We start from the raw sequence: 18,088 nt of genomic DNA, 5'->3' as shown, positions 1-18,088 counted from the left end.
TTTACTTTCTAGTTTCTATGCATAGCATTTACATATCTGGAGCTAAAATTATTCTTATTACTTCCCCACCTTTTTATTTAAATAATATCTTATTTAAATAATATCTTATTTAAATAATTTCTCTTATTCCATTCCAATCTTCCCTTTCTGTAGACCACGAATGAGCCAGTAGGCGAAGAAGGAAAGGAAGGTGGAAATGGACAAGAGAAGAATAAACCCAGTAGCTTGGCCAGATTTTGTTGGCCTGCTCAAGAGTTCCCAACAATAGGGTCTGTTGTGGGTAATGCAAGGTTAATCTGGGCTGGGGCCCACATCCAAGAGGGGATGAGATGATTATTACTGCCTCCCAGACTATGGAAGCATTTGTCAGAGGGGCCGTGATAGTTTTTCCAGAGGGACCAATAGTGTTTGAAGCAGAAGCTCACCTAGCATCTGAGAGACAGTGACATAGTCTGGGTATCAGGATAAGAGGGTGAGAAATGGATAGGCAGGTTGTCAAGGCCCTAGCTGGGGTCCAAGACTGAGCTACATTGTCAGGAAAAATTAACATGGAAACCAGGAAGTTGGGTAGAAGCCCCACTGTAAAACCTTAACTTTTATTTTTTAAAAAATATTTTTTATTGTTTTTAGAGAGGAAAGGAAAAGGAGGGGAGGGGAGGGGAGAGCAGGGGAGGGAAGGGAAGGGAAGGGAAGGGAAGGGAAGGGAAGGGAAGCAAAAGTGGACAGAGAGAGAAGTCAAGTTGTGATCCAGTTCCAATGACAGCCTTGGATGGTACCACAGAGAGCTCTAGAGCTGGAATGACCCTTCAGAGCTGTCCCAGGTTGGGCCAAGATAGCTAGACCTTTATGCTCCCACATTGATGAGTTATTCTGAGGAATCTCAGGCCACACAGAAAGGCTATGTGTACATGTTCTGGCCAAGGTCCCAGCCAATAGCCCACATCCTCCTGTACACTTGTGGATGAGGAAAGGAAGCCTTAAGATGACTCGGCCACAGTTCTACTGAAACCACAAGGGACTGGGCCTAGTGGAAGCCCATCAGCCCCAAGAACCATGAGGGGCAATAATAAAAAATAGACTCTTGTGCTGTGTTACTGAGCTGGGAGGGTTTGTTACACAGCTATAGGTAACTGAAACATTGAAGAATCCTTCCAGGAGACTAAGGCAGATTTATCTCAACATTTTCTAGTCAGAAACTCTTCATAGTATTGTCTTCAGATCTAACCATCATCCCAAAGTTCCTGTCACAATTTCCCGTGAGAGACTTTTATACCTTCACAATAAAATTCTAAGATCGGCCTTTACGCTCTCTGAGGTAGACAAGCAGATAATATTCCTGTGGTATGTGGAATGCAGATTTTGACCCTGAGGACACTAAAGTAACAACTTACTTTCTGTTGAGAGCATCTGCACTACACTACAGAACCAAGTAGCTGTGTCCAGTGGGATGTTGTAGTCTATTGCTTTTGCTTTTATCTACTCACATTTATTAGTTTATTCTGAGGCTTTGCTATAAGAAGTTAAAAGCTAATTACTTTAAAGAAAAAAAATCAACAGTGATTGATGGAAGTCATTGAAGGATTTAAACAAAAGAATAACATGTTCTGGGGAGAACCAAGATGGCGGCATAGGTTAACGCCAGAGTTTGCTGCTTTGAACAACTACTTCAAAAGTGAAACTAAAACACGGAACGGACATCACCCAGAACCACAGGAACGCTGGCTGAGTGGAAGTCCTACAACTAGGAGGAAAGAGAAACACATACGGACACTCAGAGGAGGCGCAGTGCTGAAGTCAAATTCTGAGGTGCGGAGCGCGCGGAGCGGGCTGGCGGCGGAGGGCACGGTTGGCGTTTTCAATCGGGAGGGAGTCGCAGACTCTGAGCTCCAGATCCGGGCGAGTCTTTAGGGACCCAGACTCAAACGGGAGAAGCGTGACTGTCTGGCTTCGGTCAGAGCGAGTGCAGCTTTCTCTCCGAGCTTTGCAGCGGGTGCTGGGACTCAGAGAGGCAGAGCCCCTCGGGACAGGACTGAGAGCCGCCATAACTGCTCTCTCTGACCCACCCTGTTGATCCTGTGTGACCCGCCCTGCCCACGCCCTGCACAGAGGCATTTGCCGGATAGCCTCAGGCAAAGGCTAGATTAGCACCTCCCTAGAGGACAGAAGTTCTCTCACTGCTGAAACAGTTGATTCTCATAGCCACTTGGCCTGGAGGTCAAACCCTCCCTGGAATTAGCTACAACAATCAAGATTTATCTATAAGACTGATAACAAAGACCACTAGGGGGTGCACCAAGGAAGCATAACAAAATGCGGAGACAAAGAAACAGGACAAAATTGTCAATGGAAGAAATAGAGTTCAGAACCACACTTTTAAGGTCTCTCAAGAACTGTTTAGAAGCTGCCGATAAACTTAATGAGATCTACACGAAAACTAATAAGACCCTCGATCTTATATTGGGGAACCAACTAGAAATTAAGCACACACGGACTGAAATAACGAATATTATACAGACGCCCGACAGCAGACCAGAGGAGCGCAAGAATCAAGTCAATGATTTGAAATGCGAGGAAGCAAAAAACATCCAACCGGAAAAGCAAAATGAAAAAAGAATCCAAAAATGCGAGGATAGTGTAAGGAGCCTCTGGGACAGCTTCAAGCGTACCAACATCAGAATTATAGGGGTGCCAGAAGATGAGAGAGAGCAAGATATTGAAAACCTATTTGAAGAAATAATGACAGAAAACTTCCCCCACCTGGTGAAAGAAATGGACTTACAGGTCCAAGAAGCGCGGAGAACCCCAAACAAAAGGAATCCAAAGAGGACCACACCAAGACACATCATAATTAAAATGCCAAGAGCAAAAGATAAAGAGAGAATCTTAAAAACAGCAAGAGAAAGAAACTCAGTTACCTACAAGGGAATACCCATACGACTGTCAGCTGATTTCTCAACAGAAACTTTGCAGGACAGAAGGGAGTGGCAAGAAATATTCAAAGTGATGAATACCAAGAACCTACAACCAAGATTACTTTATCCAGCAAAGCTATCATTCAGAACTAAAGGTCAGATAAAGAGCTTCAGAGATAAGGAAAAGCTAAAGGAGTTCATCACCACCAAACCAGGATTATATGAAATGCTGAAAGGTATCCTTTAAGAAGAGGAAGAGGAAGAAAAAGGTAAAGATACAAATTATGAACAACAAATATGCATCTATCAACAAGTGAATCTAAGAATCAAGTGAATAAATAATCTGATGAACAGAATGAACTGGTGATTATAATAGAATCAGGGACATAGAAAGGGAATGGACTGACTATTCTTGGGGGGGAAAGGGGTGTGGGAGATGTGGGAAGAGACTGGACAAAAATCGTGCACCTATGGATGAGGACAGTGGGTGGGGAGTGAGGGCGGAGGGTGGGGCGGGAACTGGGAGGAGGGGAGTTATGGGGGGGAAAAAAAAAGAGGAACAAATGTAATAATCTGAACAATAAAGATTTAATTAAAAATTAAAAAAAAAGAAAGAAAGAATACAGTCTAAAATAATTAAAAGTATAGTATAGTAAACTTGTAAAAAAAAAAGCAAAACATGTTCTGATTTATTTTTTTAATTTATATTTTTTAAACAATGCTGTTTCTGTTGTAATGAAAATAGAAGAAGGGAGATGAGTTAGAAGGCCATGGTGCAGTAATCCCAAGGAAAGATGATAGACAAGAATCAATAGGATTTGATGCTGGATTAGCTATAGAAGGTAAGAAAAGTACCAAAGATGATTTCCACATTTTTGGGATGAGCAGCTGGAAGTAAAGACTGAAAGAGACATGGAATTGGAGGAGATGGAAAGGTCAAATGTTCAGGTTTAGCCATGTTCAAGTGCATGTTTCCACAAATGAAAATATTAAGGAAGAGCGGTCGGATAATGCCCTCTATATCCCCCCAAAAAGGTGATGCTGAAGGGTGGGGGATAAGAGTACAGTTCAAGTTGTAAATGTACTTCTGCATTTGTTTTTGTTTAATCAGATGTGCTTTTCTTTCCCTTTCCATCTTCAAAAATTATTGTTCAGCCTTGCAGAAATGATGTGCCTCATTTGTAAGGTTGCTGTGGGATGTCTGCCATCTGGTGGAAAGTCATGGAGAGTATTATAAATTTACCTTGTCCAATGGAATGGAAATATTACTGTCAAGATGAATAACACAAATCTTTTTATTTATTTTATTTTTTAAAATAAATCTTTGTTCAGATTATTACAGTTGTTCCTCTCTTTCCCCCCATAGCTCCCCTTCACCCAGTTCCCACCTCACCCCATGCCCTTACCCCCCCCCTATTGCCCTCGTCCATAGGAGTAAGATTTTTGTCCAATCTCTTCCTGTACCCCCACACCCCCTTCCACCCCAAGAATTGTCAGTCCACTCAATTTCTATGCCCCTGATTCTATTATATTCAGCAATTTATTCTGTTCTTCAGATTTTTTATTCACTTGATTTTTAGATTCATTTGTTGATAGATATGTATTTGTTGTCATTTTGTTGTTTATAATTTTTATCTTTACCTTTTTCTTCCCCTTCTTAGAGAATACCCTTCAGCATTTCATATAATACTGGTTTGATGGTGATGAACTCCTTTAGCTTTTTCTTCTCTATGAAGCTCTTTATCTGACCATCAACTCTGAATGATAGCTTTGCTGGGTAGAGTAATCTTGGTTGTAGGTTCTTGCTATTCATCACTTTGTATATTTCTTGCCACTCCCTTCTGGCCTGCATAGTTTCTGTTGAGAAATCAGCTGACAGTTGTATGGGTACTCCCTTTTAGGTAACTAACTGTTTTTCTCTTGCTGCTTTTAAGATTCTCTCTTTGTCTTTTGCCCTTGGCAGTTTAATTATGATGTGTCTTGGTGTGGTCCTCTTTGGATTCCTCTTGTTTGGGGTTCTCTGCGCTTCCTGGACTTGTAAGTCTATTTCTTTCACCAGGTAGGGGAAGTTTTCTGTCAATATTTCTTCAAATATGTTTTCAATATCTTGCGCTCTCTCTCTCCTTCTGGCACCCCCATAATTCAGATGTTGGTATGCTTGAAGTTGTCCCAGAGGCTCCTTACACTATATTCATATTTTTGGATTCTTTTTTCTTTTTGCTTTTCTGGTTGGGTGTTTTTTGCTTCTTCGTATTTCAAATCTTTGACTTGATTCTTGGGGTCCTTTCATCTGCTGTTGGACCTCTGTATATTATTCTTTATTTCAGTCAGTGTATGCTTTATTTCTAGTTGGTCCTTTTTCATATCCTTGAGGGTCTCACTAAATTTCTCAGAGGTTTCTAGATTTTTTAGTAACCTTATAACCGTGGTTTTGAACTCTATATCCAGTATTTTGCTTTCCTCCATTTCTGTCATTTGTGACCGGTTTCTTTGTCTCCGTGTTTTGGCTGCTTCCCTGTGTTTGTTTCTATGTACTGGGTAGCTGCTAAGTCTCCTTGGGTTGATAGAGTGGCCTTGTGTGGTTGGTGTCCTATAGGGCCCAGTGGCTCAGCATACCCAATCACCTGAGGTGGACACTCTTGGTGCACCCCTTTGTGGGCTGTGTGCACAGTCTTGTTGTAGTTAACCCTTGATTGCTCTTGGTATCACTGGGAGGAATTGACCTCTAGGCCAATTGGCTGTGGTAACCAGCTGTGTCTACACTGGAAGATCTGTTGCGAAGAAGACACCCTTATGGGGCAGGACTTGCTTCAGTAGGGCTTTGGTGCTCACTGAGTCTGCCCCTTGCATGTGTCTCTTATGGATGTGATGAGTTGTAATCCGTTATCATCTCCAAGGAGGTGCAAGGTCAGCTACTGTCTGGGGCCACCCAGCAGGAGCTACAGAGCCATCTGCAGATTCCTCCTCTTTGTGTGGGGTTTGGAAGTGCCCAGATGAGGCCCAGCTGTGAAGGAAGAACGCTGCTGCTGCCAGATAGTGGGCCTTCTTTTGGAATCTCTGGGGCTCTCTGACCCAGCTACAGTTTGTTTTAGGCGAAAGGACAGGCCATTCATATGCAAAAGCTGATGCGCACAGCTTAGGTGGGGTTGTAAATTGGGTGGGGCGGGGTCTCTGGGAATCACCAGGGTGGAACAAACAGCAATGGCTTCCCTGAACCAGAGAAGTCCCTGGTTCTCCACGTCCCACACACATGTGCAGGAACAATGATTGCTGCAAGCACCTTTAAGAGTAAGGCGCCCTCACATTCCTGTCCCAATGCCAGACAGTCCAGTTTCTCCCAGTATGTGTCTGGGTCCCCCAGAGTCTTGCCCGTAACTGGAATTCAGAGCAAGTGGGAGCTTTCTCCCTCCCAGTTTAGAGAGCAGCACATCCAGGTGCCAGCACCTTCCGCGCCTCCGCACCTCTTATGGGTCTCAGTGCGCTCTCTTCACCTCTCTGGTTGTGGAACTTCCCCTCAGCCAGCTTTCCCGCGGTTCTGGGTGGTAGTTGTTCTGCCGTTTAGTTGTAATTTTGATGGGGTTGTGAGAGGCAACAAGCATAAGCGATTACTTATGCCACCATCTTCAGCCATTTTGTCAACACAAATCTTGTTAATATCAATGTCTTACTAACAAACATTTACATCTTTATCTATATTTCTCATTAGGGAAAATTGATTGCCATGTTTAAAACCAAATTACATCAAAGTGTGCAGCATTGAAAAGGTTTATACAAGGAATCTTTACTTTTATAAAGTGATAAAACTAAACATAAGTATAATTTCAAAAATTATATTTTCTGGGAACTACATCAGAGAGGATATAGTCTTTGGGCCCTTTCACAGAAAATAAATTAATATTTATTCTCCTCTCCCCCACCCCCAACCCAGCCCCAAGGAACATCCCATCCCGTCTGTGCTGGAACTGTCTACACAGGCTCATGAGAGCACATCTCTTCCTAAAACTATGTTCAGTGATTTTAGGTTGATAGCTTGAAGTTGGCCATCATAGAAGTATTTATACTAAAAAAAAAAATTCAAATCAAAGTTAGTTTCGTTTTGTTTTATTGTTCAGAAAACCAGTTTGCCAGCCCACCATGCAAATATCTCTTCTCTCAATTCCACCAATTTTTTAAAAAACACATTTGATTAAGTACTTGTTTAAAAAATTATTTTACTTAAATACATATTTTGAAATTTGGGAGACAATGGAATCTTTTAGAAAAGCCTACTTGAGTTTTATATTTTTCTTTTCTTTTAGTTGGAGGAGCCCAAGTGAATTTTAAAAAGGTTATTTATTATTAAAATTATTACATAAAAGTAATATATCTCAAATTGTTGTAGTTTTAGTAGAACTGGCATTTGGATTTCTTGTAATAATGATTATCAGCTAACAGGTTCAAGGAATGACTGTGCAGCTCTAAAATTAAGGGCCCAGAAATCTAAAATTTTATATATACTTCAATGGAGAACTATGTGCTTTGAGACTTTCCTACTCTATTTTTAGAGGGGTGGACTGGAGAAATGTACATTCTTATTGTATTTATCTCATGACTCAGAAATAGTCCCTCTGAAATTTTTGAGAGCAGTGTTAGTTACATTGCCTTTAGTTGCATTGTCATAAAGAGGCCTAAACAATAAATGTGAGGAACTCATTTTTTTAAAATCCAAATCTCTTGTTAAAAGTCGACATAAAGCTTTTGACTCAGAGGCTTTATGCTCAATTCTCTACTGTGCCATATTCTAGAACAGGATTTTCAGATTTTATGGTTTCCATAAACCCTCAGATCAAAGAAAATGCTGCACTCTGCTTTCTGAAGCAGGAATGAATTGGCCTGTTTCATGTCAGCTGAGGTTCAATATGGCAGAGAAATTCCTTTAAGGGGAGGAATTCACAGGCCTTATTAGCCTTCAGAGGTAAGAAGTGATAGCATTCTATCATTGGTGCAAGTGGATTGAGATGGGAATTCAAAGAGAAAGGGGATTTGAGTTGAGTCATGTTAGCAGGCAGAGGAGACAGTATTATTGGATATTATGGGTGACAACTGAAACATGTTGCTAATGTAATACATTCACAGCTAGATAGGTTCAACGTTCACTTCCTTGAGGACAGCTATTTTTGTATCTTCTACACCTAGCATATTACCTCAGAAGATATTTGTTCATATTTTTACAAAATTATACAGGTAAACATGAATGCAATTATTTATTTAACTTAATGCCTGTTTTCCCCAGGAAATTACAAGTTCCATAAAGTCAAGAATCATATCTGTCGTATAAATACTATATCTCCATTGTCTGGCATATAGTAGGAAATTCACAAATATTTATTGAATGAACAAATAAAATATAGATATTAGGTATAATATATAGGTATTAATAGATATGAAATCCAATAAAGGTTCCTTTGTTTTTTTGTGGGGGTTTTTTTTTGGTAGATACTGTGACTTACCCAGAATTCCATTCTGTTTTTGATAGGTAATTATATACAAGAAGTTAGGATGCTTTATTTAACCATCTCATAATATACAGGGTTCTGATTTTGTAAGAGTCTGGATTTAATATAGTAAGGAAATTTTCTTAGTTTCTAAGATTCTTGTCAGACACCAATTGAAGGAAGAACAATTCACCTGTATGATTAGGGGACTACTCTTCCGACTCTTGTTTAGAGAACATGAGGTCGTGGTTCTCCTGAGTTACTCAGTCATTGATTTCCCCCCTTTGCTTTTCACAGAATGAAGGAGCCTGAAATAAAGGCAGAAAAACATGGCTTAGGCAAGATTATGTGGCTTTACTTGTAAATTGTTTCTTCCCTTCTTAATAACCAAATATTTCTTTAAAAGCTTATAGTCAAAATTTACACTCTTCCTGGTGAATATACCCTATTGTCTGAACTTTGAGGATCTAGTTAACCTTAATTTCTCCCACTTCCCTTCATACTATTGGCAGATTGGCCTCCTTTGTGTGACATGATCACACTATGCTTTTGCTTTCCTTCATGTCTGATAAACCTTAAATTTTTTTTTAAACTTACAAAAATGCTATCAGTTATAGAAACTCCACCTCACATCTGAGACTTTCCATGAGACTTTCTTGGAAAACTCTGTCAAATTAAACAACTGCATGATTTTGCAATACAAAAGGTCACCCACTCAACCAGGAGGATGAAGGGATTAACAGTAGTGTCCTCAGCTACTGCATCAAGTTCAGTTGCGTTACAGAAAAAGTGTCACACGTCTGTACTTATGTGGGGTCCATGCTTCATTTGGACTCCAAGCAGAAAGACATTTCCTATCAGAGTTTCTCTTATCATCACACCTAAATGTCCATAGGAACACATGATCAATTACTACAGTGAGAATGAAAACCCAGAACGTTCAGGTTAGAGTGACTGAACTGCAGAATTACCCAGGCATTCTCAGCTTCCACGAGTAAAAATGCTTATGTACCAATACAGCGAGAATGATAACAGTTTATTCTTTGTGACTTTCTTCTTAATATTTAGAGTAAACAAAATGAGATGTGTGGAAATATTTCATAAAGTGCAAAGAGAAAAGGGGCTTAACATTCACTGAGCACTCACCGAGCGCCAGGCAGCACAGGTGAAGGAAGTAGCACAGGCGTGTCTTGGATCTCTGGCACTGCACTCTGTGGGAGCATCCAAACATAATGTTAATTTCAGAGATTTATTGTACTCTGTCATACTTTATGTAAGAGGAGGACCTTCACATTTGAATGCTCAGACTTATTGCTAAGGGCATTCTCTGTTGTTTCCCTAAATTTAAAGTGGTTTCATAGGATCTCACCTACCTCTACATTATTTTTAATGACTTTACTATAGCTACGTTTCAAAAATGTTATTTATATCTGTTCTCCTTAAGTTGTAGTATTTAAATTAAATAAAAATTTTATTTCTTCTTTTTTTTTCTTAATCCTCACCCAAGGATATTTTTATTGACTTTAGAGAGAAAGGGTGGGAGAAAGAGTGAGAAACATTGATGTGAGAGAGAAACATTGATTGGTTGCCTCCCATACATGGGGAATCAATACCACAACCTAGGTATGTGTCATGAACAGCAACCAAACCTGCAATCTTGTGGTGTATGGGACAGCGCTCTAAACAACTGAGCCACCTGGCCAGGTCTCAAATTACTTTTATTATTTAATCTATCTCCGTCTTTCCAAGTCACAAATAAGGGATAGAAATTGTCATTCCAAGGGGAAAGGAGTTGTCTCAAGAAAGAGAGTCCCTCGATGGGGAAAATGTTACTGGGGGGAAAAACAGATATTCACATGTAAAAGAATAAAACTGCCCCTGTCTTACACCACTCACAAAAATTTACTCAAAATGGATTAAAGACTTAAACATAAGACCTGAGACCATAAAACTTCTAGAAGAAAACAGGAGAAAAGCTCTTTGACAGTAATTTTTGTATATGACACCTAAAGCACAAGTAATAAAATAAAAAGTAAACAAGTGGGATGACATCAAACCAAAAGCTTCTATGCAGCAAAGAAACTATCAACAAAGTTAAAAGATGACCAATGGAATGGGAAAAACATTTGCAAACCTTATATCTGATAAGGGATTAATATTCAAAATTTATAATAATAAAAGGGTAATATGCTAATTAGACCTGACGTCCTTCCAGACAAAGCCAGGGCTGGAGGGAAGCCACCCGGGTCCTAGGTGCCAGGAGGAAGCCGGTGCCGGCAGCCGGGGGAAGGAAGGCCTATTCTTTTTTCTTTTTTATAATAATAAAAATTAAGTTTTATTTTAAAAGGTAAAAGTTTATACATCCTTGTAAAAGAAGTGGTAGCATTTTACCAATGTAAAACATCACAGAATTCAAATCACAGTTTGGATCTCCAAGGTTCAAGTGTTGTATCCCATTAAGTAAAATGTGGTCAGTTTTAAGATCAAAATTCCTCCTCTGGATATCCTGTTTTCAATCAAATCTTCCTTTATCACCATCATCTCACACGGTAGGATAACTGGCCAGGGTGGCGATTGCACAGTGGTTGTTCCGGTGCTTGGCCATCTTTATGTAGTCACTCTTGCCCCAAGCTTTACCCCATCTGTTCTTGACAATCCAATGTTTATTGCTACTTGATTCTTCTCCTTCAAAGCCATAGCCAACAACCAGAACACCACGATCTAGCGCTGCTGCAGTGCCACTCATAATAAATGCCATCTTCATAGAACCGGAAGCTAAGATGGCTTGCATCTATAGCAACAGAGATGGGCCCCACGGTTGCCACTGCCTTCATGAGGGACACTCCTGCTCAGGGATGTCCATGAAGCCAGTGTCATTGGCAACAGAATCCTCGGGCCTGTATTTGCAGGGTCCAGCCTTTGCATGATATGGATAGGACTCCTCTGAGTCTAGGCCCCTGTTGGACTTACTAGTAACATACTGGAAGGCATTCTCCATTAGGCCACCATTGCAGCCTCATTGCCTTGAGCCTGAGAGCAGTCTACAAGGTTCTGCTCACTCAACGAGATAAGTTTGCCAGTTTTCCAGAACATCTGTCCTTCAAGGGCACCTGTTGCACTAACTGCCCAACAAGAACCACAGTGACCCTGGTTCTTCATGAGAGTTACATAGCCTTCTTCTCTCCAATCCACAGTTGGGGGGATTTCAGCAATGTACGGTTCCCGGATCACTCTCCTTTTCAAGTACTTCTGGTTTTGATGGCTATTCATCACCTGTGTGAATTCTTCATTGGTCATGTCACCAAAAGCATTCATTGCCAAGGTGAAGCTCTGTCTCCCTAGGTTGTATTCTTGGTTGTGCATGTCAATCATTTTCATATTCTTCTCCCACACTGTTCTCCTCCATCCTTCTTCATTGGAGCCATATAGTTTACTGTGTGTTGTCTTCCACCAGTGCCATAGTGACTCTAAACTTCCATCAAGTTTTAGAGCAGCTGAAGCTATTCCTAAGTAAAGGGCAATCAAGAAGAGTGAAGGATTCATGTTTCAAAACCTTCGGGGGCGCAGCTGAGCAGGTGCAGTCAGCATGTGCTGGTCCAGGATCTCCCAGGAAGGCCTACTCTTGCATGAATTTCGTGCACCGGGCCTCTAGTATATGAAGAATTTACAACTCAATAGTAAAAAAAAAAAAAAGGCAAATAATCTCATTTAAAATGGGCAAAAAGCCTAAATAGTTTTTCTTTTTTTTAGTTTAATTTTAATTTTTCAATTAGAGTTTTGTTTCAATGTTATTTTGTATTCATTACAGGTGTACAGCATAATGATTAGACTATCATATATTTTACATAGTGTTCTCTCTCTCCCCAATATTTCCCAATATTTCCAGTACCTAACTGGTACTATATATTGTTATTACAATATTACTGACATATTGTCTATGCTGTACTTTATATCCCCATGACTATTTTGTAACTACTAATTTGTACTTCTTTTTTTAAAAAAATATATTTTATTGATTTTTTTTTTTTTTTTTTTTTTTTTTTTTTTTTTTACAGAGAGGAAGGGAGAGGGATAGAGAGTTAGAAACATTGATGAGAGTGAAACATTGATCAGCTGCCAAGGTACATGCCCATGACCGGAATTGAACCTGGGACCCTTCAGTCCACAGGCTGATGCTCTATCCACTGAGCCAAACCAGTTAGGGCTAATTTGTACTTCTTAATCCCTTCATCTTTTTCATGTAGTCCATAAGCCACTCCTCCCCCCCTCCCCTCCCCCCCCACCCCCCCGTGGCAACCACCAGTCTGCTCTATGTCTATGAGTCTGTTCCAATTTTATTTGTTCATTAAATTTCAAATATAAATGAAATCATATGGTATTTGTCTTTCTCTAACTGACTGATTTCACTGAGCATAATACCCTCTAGGTCCATCCATGCTGTTGCAAATGGTAAGAGTTCATTCTTTTCTTATGGCCCAGCAATATTTCATTTATATATGTACCATAGCTTTTTATTTACTTGTCTACTGATTGGTCTTGGATTGCTTCCATATATTGACTATCTGTGTATATAAAAGCCTAAGTGATCATCCGACCATTTGACCGATCGCCCAGTAGCTATGTGCAATGACTACCAGGGCGTAGATGCTCCAACCAGTAGAGGAGGGAGCCCAATTCCTCGCAGAATCAGCCATGGGTTAGCTTGCTGCTGGGGCACTATCGGCCCCAAATCTGCTTCACCCACACCCCGGACCCAGAGATTGGTTTCAGCCTGATCCCCACAGGACAGACCAAAGGACCCTATTGGTGCACAAATTCATGCACTGGGCCTCTAGTTATAAATAACACTGCAGTGAACATAGGGGTGCATATATTCTTTTGAATTAGTGTTTTGTGATTCCCCAGAAGTTGATTTGCTGAGTCATAAGGCAGTTCCATTTTTATTTTTTTTGAGGAAACTCCATACTGTTTTCCATTAGTGGCTGCACCAATCTGCATTCCCACCAACAATGCACAAGGCTTTCTTTTTCTCCACATCCTCACCAACACTTGTCATTTGTGCATTTGTTGATGATAGTGATTCTGACATGTGAGGTGATATGTCATGGTTTTCATTTGCATTTCTCTGACAATTAGTGACTTTGAGCATCTTTTCATATGTTTATTGACCATCTGTGTGTCTTTTTTGGAGAAGTGTCTCTGAATAAACATTTTTCTAAAGAAGATATACAAAAGACCAACAAATACATGAAAACTTGTTCAATATCACTAGTCATTAGGGAAATGCAAATCAAAATTGCTTTACACCTATAAGAATGGTCATCATCAAAAAGACAAGAGATAGATGCTGGTGAGGGTATGGAGAAAAGGGTGCCCTTGTACATTGCTGATAAGATTGTAAACAGATACAGCCACTATGGATGAGAAAGCAAGCCGAGAGCAGATAACCCTGCCCTTACTTGCTCCACCATAACCACGCCCTTGGCTTCTGTAATCTCGCTTGCTTCTTGCATCAGCCAACCACCCAGGCTGCCACATGTGTGGAAAGACCCCTGAATACCCAAGAATTGATCATATATAAAAGAAGGTCAGAACCTGGACGCGGGGCTCAGCCTCTGGAGGAGACTCTGCTGAGCCAGCACAGGTGCAAATAAAACAGTTCTTTTCTGAATCTCCGGGTGCATATGGTTTGTAGCTTCCCGCCAGCCCAATTTCTGCCATAACATGGAAAACTATCTGGAGGCTCCTCAAAAATTTAAAAATAGAACTACCATATGATCTAGCAATTTACTTCTGGGAATATATTGAAAGGAAATAAAAACACAAAATTGAAAAAGCATCTGCACCCCAGTGTTCATAGCAACATTATTTACATTAGCCAAGATATAGAAACCTAAGTGTCCATTGACAGATAAATGGATAAAGAATTTGTGGCATATATATATATATATATATATATATATATATATATATATATCCCAATGCACCAAATTTGTGCAAGAGTAGGCCTTCCTTCCACCGGCTGCCAGCACCGGCTTCCCTCTGGCACCTGGGACCCAGGCTTCCCTTGCAGCCCCGACTTCATCTGGAAGGTCATCCAGAAGGTCGCCTGGTCTAATTAGCATATTATGCTTTTATAATATGTGTGTGTGTGTGTGTGTGTGTTAGAGAGAGAGTGAGAATAGAATATTATTCAGCCATTTTTTTAAAAAAGGAGTCCTGTCATTTGTGACAACATAGTTGAACCTTGGGGGCATTATGCTAAGTGACATAAGTCAGACAGATAAAGAAAAATACTGTATAATCTCACTTATATGTGAAATCTTAAAAAAACAAAAAAACTTTCTCCCTTCCTCTCTGAAATGTTAAAATATATTTTTTCAAAGAAAGAGAAAATCCCAAGCGTTCTCATCACAAGGAAAAACATGTTTTTTGCCTTCTCTTTTTATTTTATCCATATGAGGTGATGGATGCTAACTAAATTTATCGCAGTAATTACTTCATTATATATGTAAGCTAAACCATTATGCTATACACCTTACACTTACACAGTGATGTATACCAATTATATCTCAATAAAACTGGTCCTGGGTGGGTAGCTCATTCAGTTAAAGCATCATCCTGATATGCCAAGGTTGCAGGTTTGATCCCCAGTCAGGGTACAGACAAGAATCAACTAATGAGTGCATAAATAAGTGAAACAATAAAGTGATCTTCCTCTCTCTCTCTCAAAAATCAATCAATCAAAAACGTTGTGTGTTTATTTTTAAAAATCAATTTTTAAAAATTTTAAAATTATAAGAAAAAAAAAGGAGAGCCCCTAAGCACAAACTTTTCCTAAGATAGATCTCCTAAGCAGACATTAAATCAGCCTCAGAATACAATCATATAGTAAAGACCAACAGCTTAAGATAAAGGCATTCTCTCCTTTTCATAACATGAGAAGGAAAAGGGAGAAAGGCAAATAAATACTTTAGCCATTTAGAGAAGAAGAAACAAAGACTCTGAAACCAACCTCATAGAACCTGGTTTCAAATGCCATTCCACCAGTTCCTTTTTAACTTGAGTGAAGTTAAGTAACTTTGCACCTTGATATTTCTTATGAAAATCCAGATACTATCTAAGGGCTGTTGTGAGGATTAATTTATGTAAAATTTAGCATAATAAATAACACATACAAATCATTCAGTAAATGCTTATCCATTTATAAGAGCTATGTTTGTGATATAGGGACCACAAAAAAAACTACAGATCCCTACTAGATTGGCCTACAGATAATTAAAATAGTGACCCATTTTTCATTTTCCCCTTTACATTTTATTGCAAAGAGACAATATAAAGCCAATCCAGCTATAACCACAATTTTTTCATATCTGTTAAGTTCCAGTTTTTGTAAGTGCAATAAAATTAGTTCCTCCTTGACTATAGCCACTTATATCCCTAACAGGAAGAGACTTGAACCCATCTTGCCTCACACAAGCCTTTCTTTTTTCTGACTTCCTGATTTCTTTGAATAATATCACTATTCTTCCAGGAACTGATGCTTGAAATGCTAATCATTTTTGACAACCACTTCTCCCTCACCACCACATACTGATCTTACTTCCTCATTGTTCTAAAAATCTATCTCCACCCATCTCCATTTCTAGAGCCACCACCCTAGTTCAGGCCTCCAAACTGGTCTTCTTGCCTCATCTTTTTTCTCTACTAAATTCTTTTCATCTATAGTTGCCAAATAAATATCTCTCTATATAAAAGCCTAATATGCAAATTGTTTCCACGGCAGTTCGACCCGGAGACCTATCGCTTGCTATGACATGCTGACCACCAGGGGTCAGCGTGGAATGAAGGAAGGCCCCACCCAGCAGCTGGCAGCCAGGAAAGGGAGGCCCTGTCTGGCTGCCGGAAGGAAGGCCCTGACCGGCCCTGATCACCAGCCAGGCCTAGGGACCCTACCCATGCACGAATTTTGTGCACCGAGTCTCTAGTTAAGTAAATAATGTTTTGATGACTCTACCTGCTTCACCCTATTACCTTTGCCTCTGCTCAAACATCTCTGGTAGCTCCCCATTGCTTACCAAATGAAAGCCAGACACTCAACACCTTCCATGAGATGACTCTATACTACCTTTCTGTTATTGTCTACCATCTGCATCCTCCTGGCATTCCCCAAGAAGTTCCCCTTATTTTTTTTTTAACTCTATAGATCTATTATTATTTCTTATACTGTACTCTGAAAAACCTACACTCTTATTTCACTTGTCCAAATCATGTCACCCTTTAAGGCCAAAAGCCCATCATCTCTATCAAATGAAATAGATTTGCAGAAAATTCATTTTAAATTCAATGAATTTATGTGTCCATTAAGTAAATTAACCAATAAATTTACAGGGTTTGACAATAAAATTCTGCCCTGCCTTTAGGTTGATTTCTGGCAACAAGATCAAGAATTAAAATGGCTGGGTGGCTCAGTTGGTTGGAGCATCATCCTATACACCAAAAGGTTGTGGGTTCTATTCCCAGTATGGGCACGTACCTAGGTTGCAGTTTTGGTCAGGGTGAGTACAGGAGACAACAGATTGATGTTTCTCTCTCACATGGATGTTTCTCTCTCTCTCTCTCTCTCTCTCTCTCTCTCTCTCTCTCTCTCTCTCTCTCCCTCTCTCCCCCCTCTCTCTTTCCCTCTCTTCCTCTCTCTCTAAGAATCAATAAAACATATCCTTGAGGGGAGAGTTAAAAAAATCATTAAAATGTCTATGTTTCATTGGTCCCAAAAATTGTTCAAATATATCTTGGGAGGAAGTAGCAGAGAATCTGAGAGTAGGGTAAAGTTAGGTTTATACCTGCATCCCCTGGTTTATTGATGTCTGATCCAAACCACAGCTTTATTGGATCAGAGTTTTGATTCCCTCCTCCCCGCTCCAGGTAGCCTCTAGAAGAAAGACTGGGGCCTGGACTTAATGGCAATAGAATCTCCCAGACTAGCTGTAATGTGTAGATTTGAGTGCTGAGGTCCTAGGTTTGTTCTGAATCATACCCTTTCTAGTTAATAAAACTACAGTCATCTTCACTACGTATAGTTAGATAGTCTAAATCTCACAGTCTATATCATTCACTAGAATGGGAGTAGAGAGTGTGGGCTGCAAGGAACTAGGCAGGGGTCCTCAAACTACGGCCCGCGGGCCACATGCAAATACAAATATTGTATTTGTTCCCGTTCGGTTTTTTTACTTCAAAATAAGATATGTGCAGTGTGCATAGGAATTTGTTCATAGTTTTTTTTTAAACTATAGTCCAGCCCTCCAACGGTCTGAGGGACAGTGAACTGGCCCCCTGTTTAAAAAGTTTGAGGACCCCTGAACTAGGGTGATTATTCTGCTTTAGAAGAAGAGAGACAGGTGAAATACAAGATAGCTATAGAAAATGGGCAGGAGCTATAGTTTTATGATCTTGGTGGTGGGAAGGAAGCCCAAGAAGAGATTGGATAATGTTTAGAGGGTTTTATGAATGAGATATAATAAAGAGCCCCAAATTTAGTCTCCTGTCTGCAAGAGTTTCCCTGGCACAAGTTAGAGTAGACCTTGGGAACTACTTCAATTTGGCAATTAAGCATTAGTACCTCAGTTCAAATAGTTTGTAGTTCCCCAAATTAGTCATGCATGGCTAAAGTATAGGAAGAGATGAAGGACAAGGAAAATGGAA

General features: G+C 40.0%; 1 pseudogene; it reads right to left on the bottom strand.

The window, feature by feature from the left end:
- Positions 1 to 10,845: 10,845 nt before the first annotated feature.
- On the bottom strand, positions 10,846 to 11,929 carry LOC132226189 (procathepsin L-like; annotated as a pseudogene).
- Positions 11,930 to 18,088: the final 6,159 nt, after the last annotated feature.

Source organism: Myotis daubentonii, chromosome 2, assembly GCF_963259705.1.
Source record: "Myotis daubentonii chromosome 2, mMyoDau2.1, whole genome shotgun sequence".
Lineage (NCBI taxonomy): Eukaryota > Metazoa > Chordata > Mammalia > Chiroptera > Vespertilionidae > Myotis > Myotis daubentonii.
Note: the sequence above shows the minus strand (reverse complement) of the source record. Positions and strands in the feature narration are given on the sequence as shown.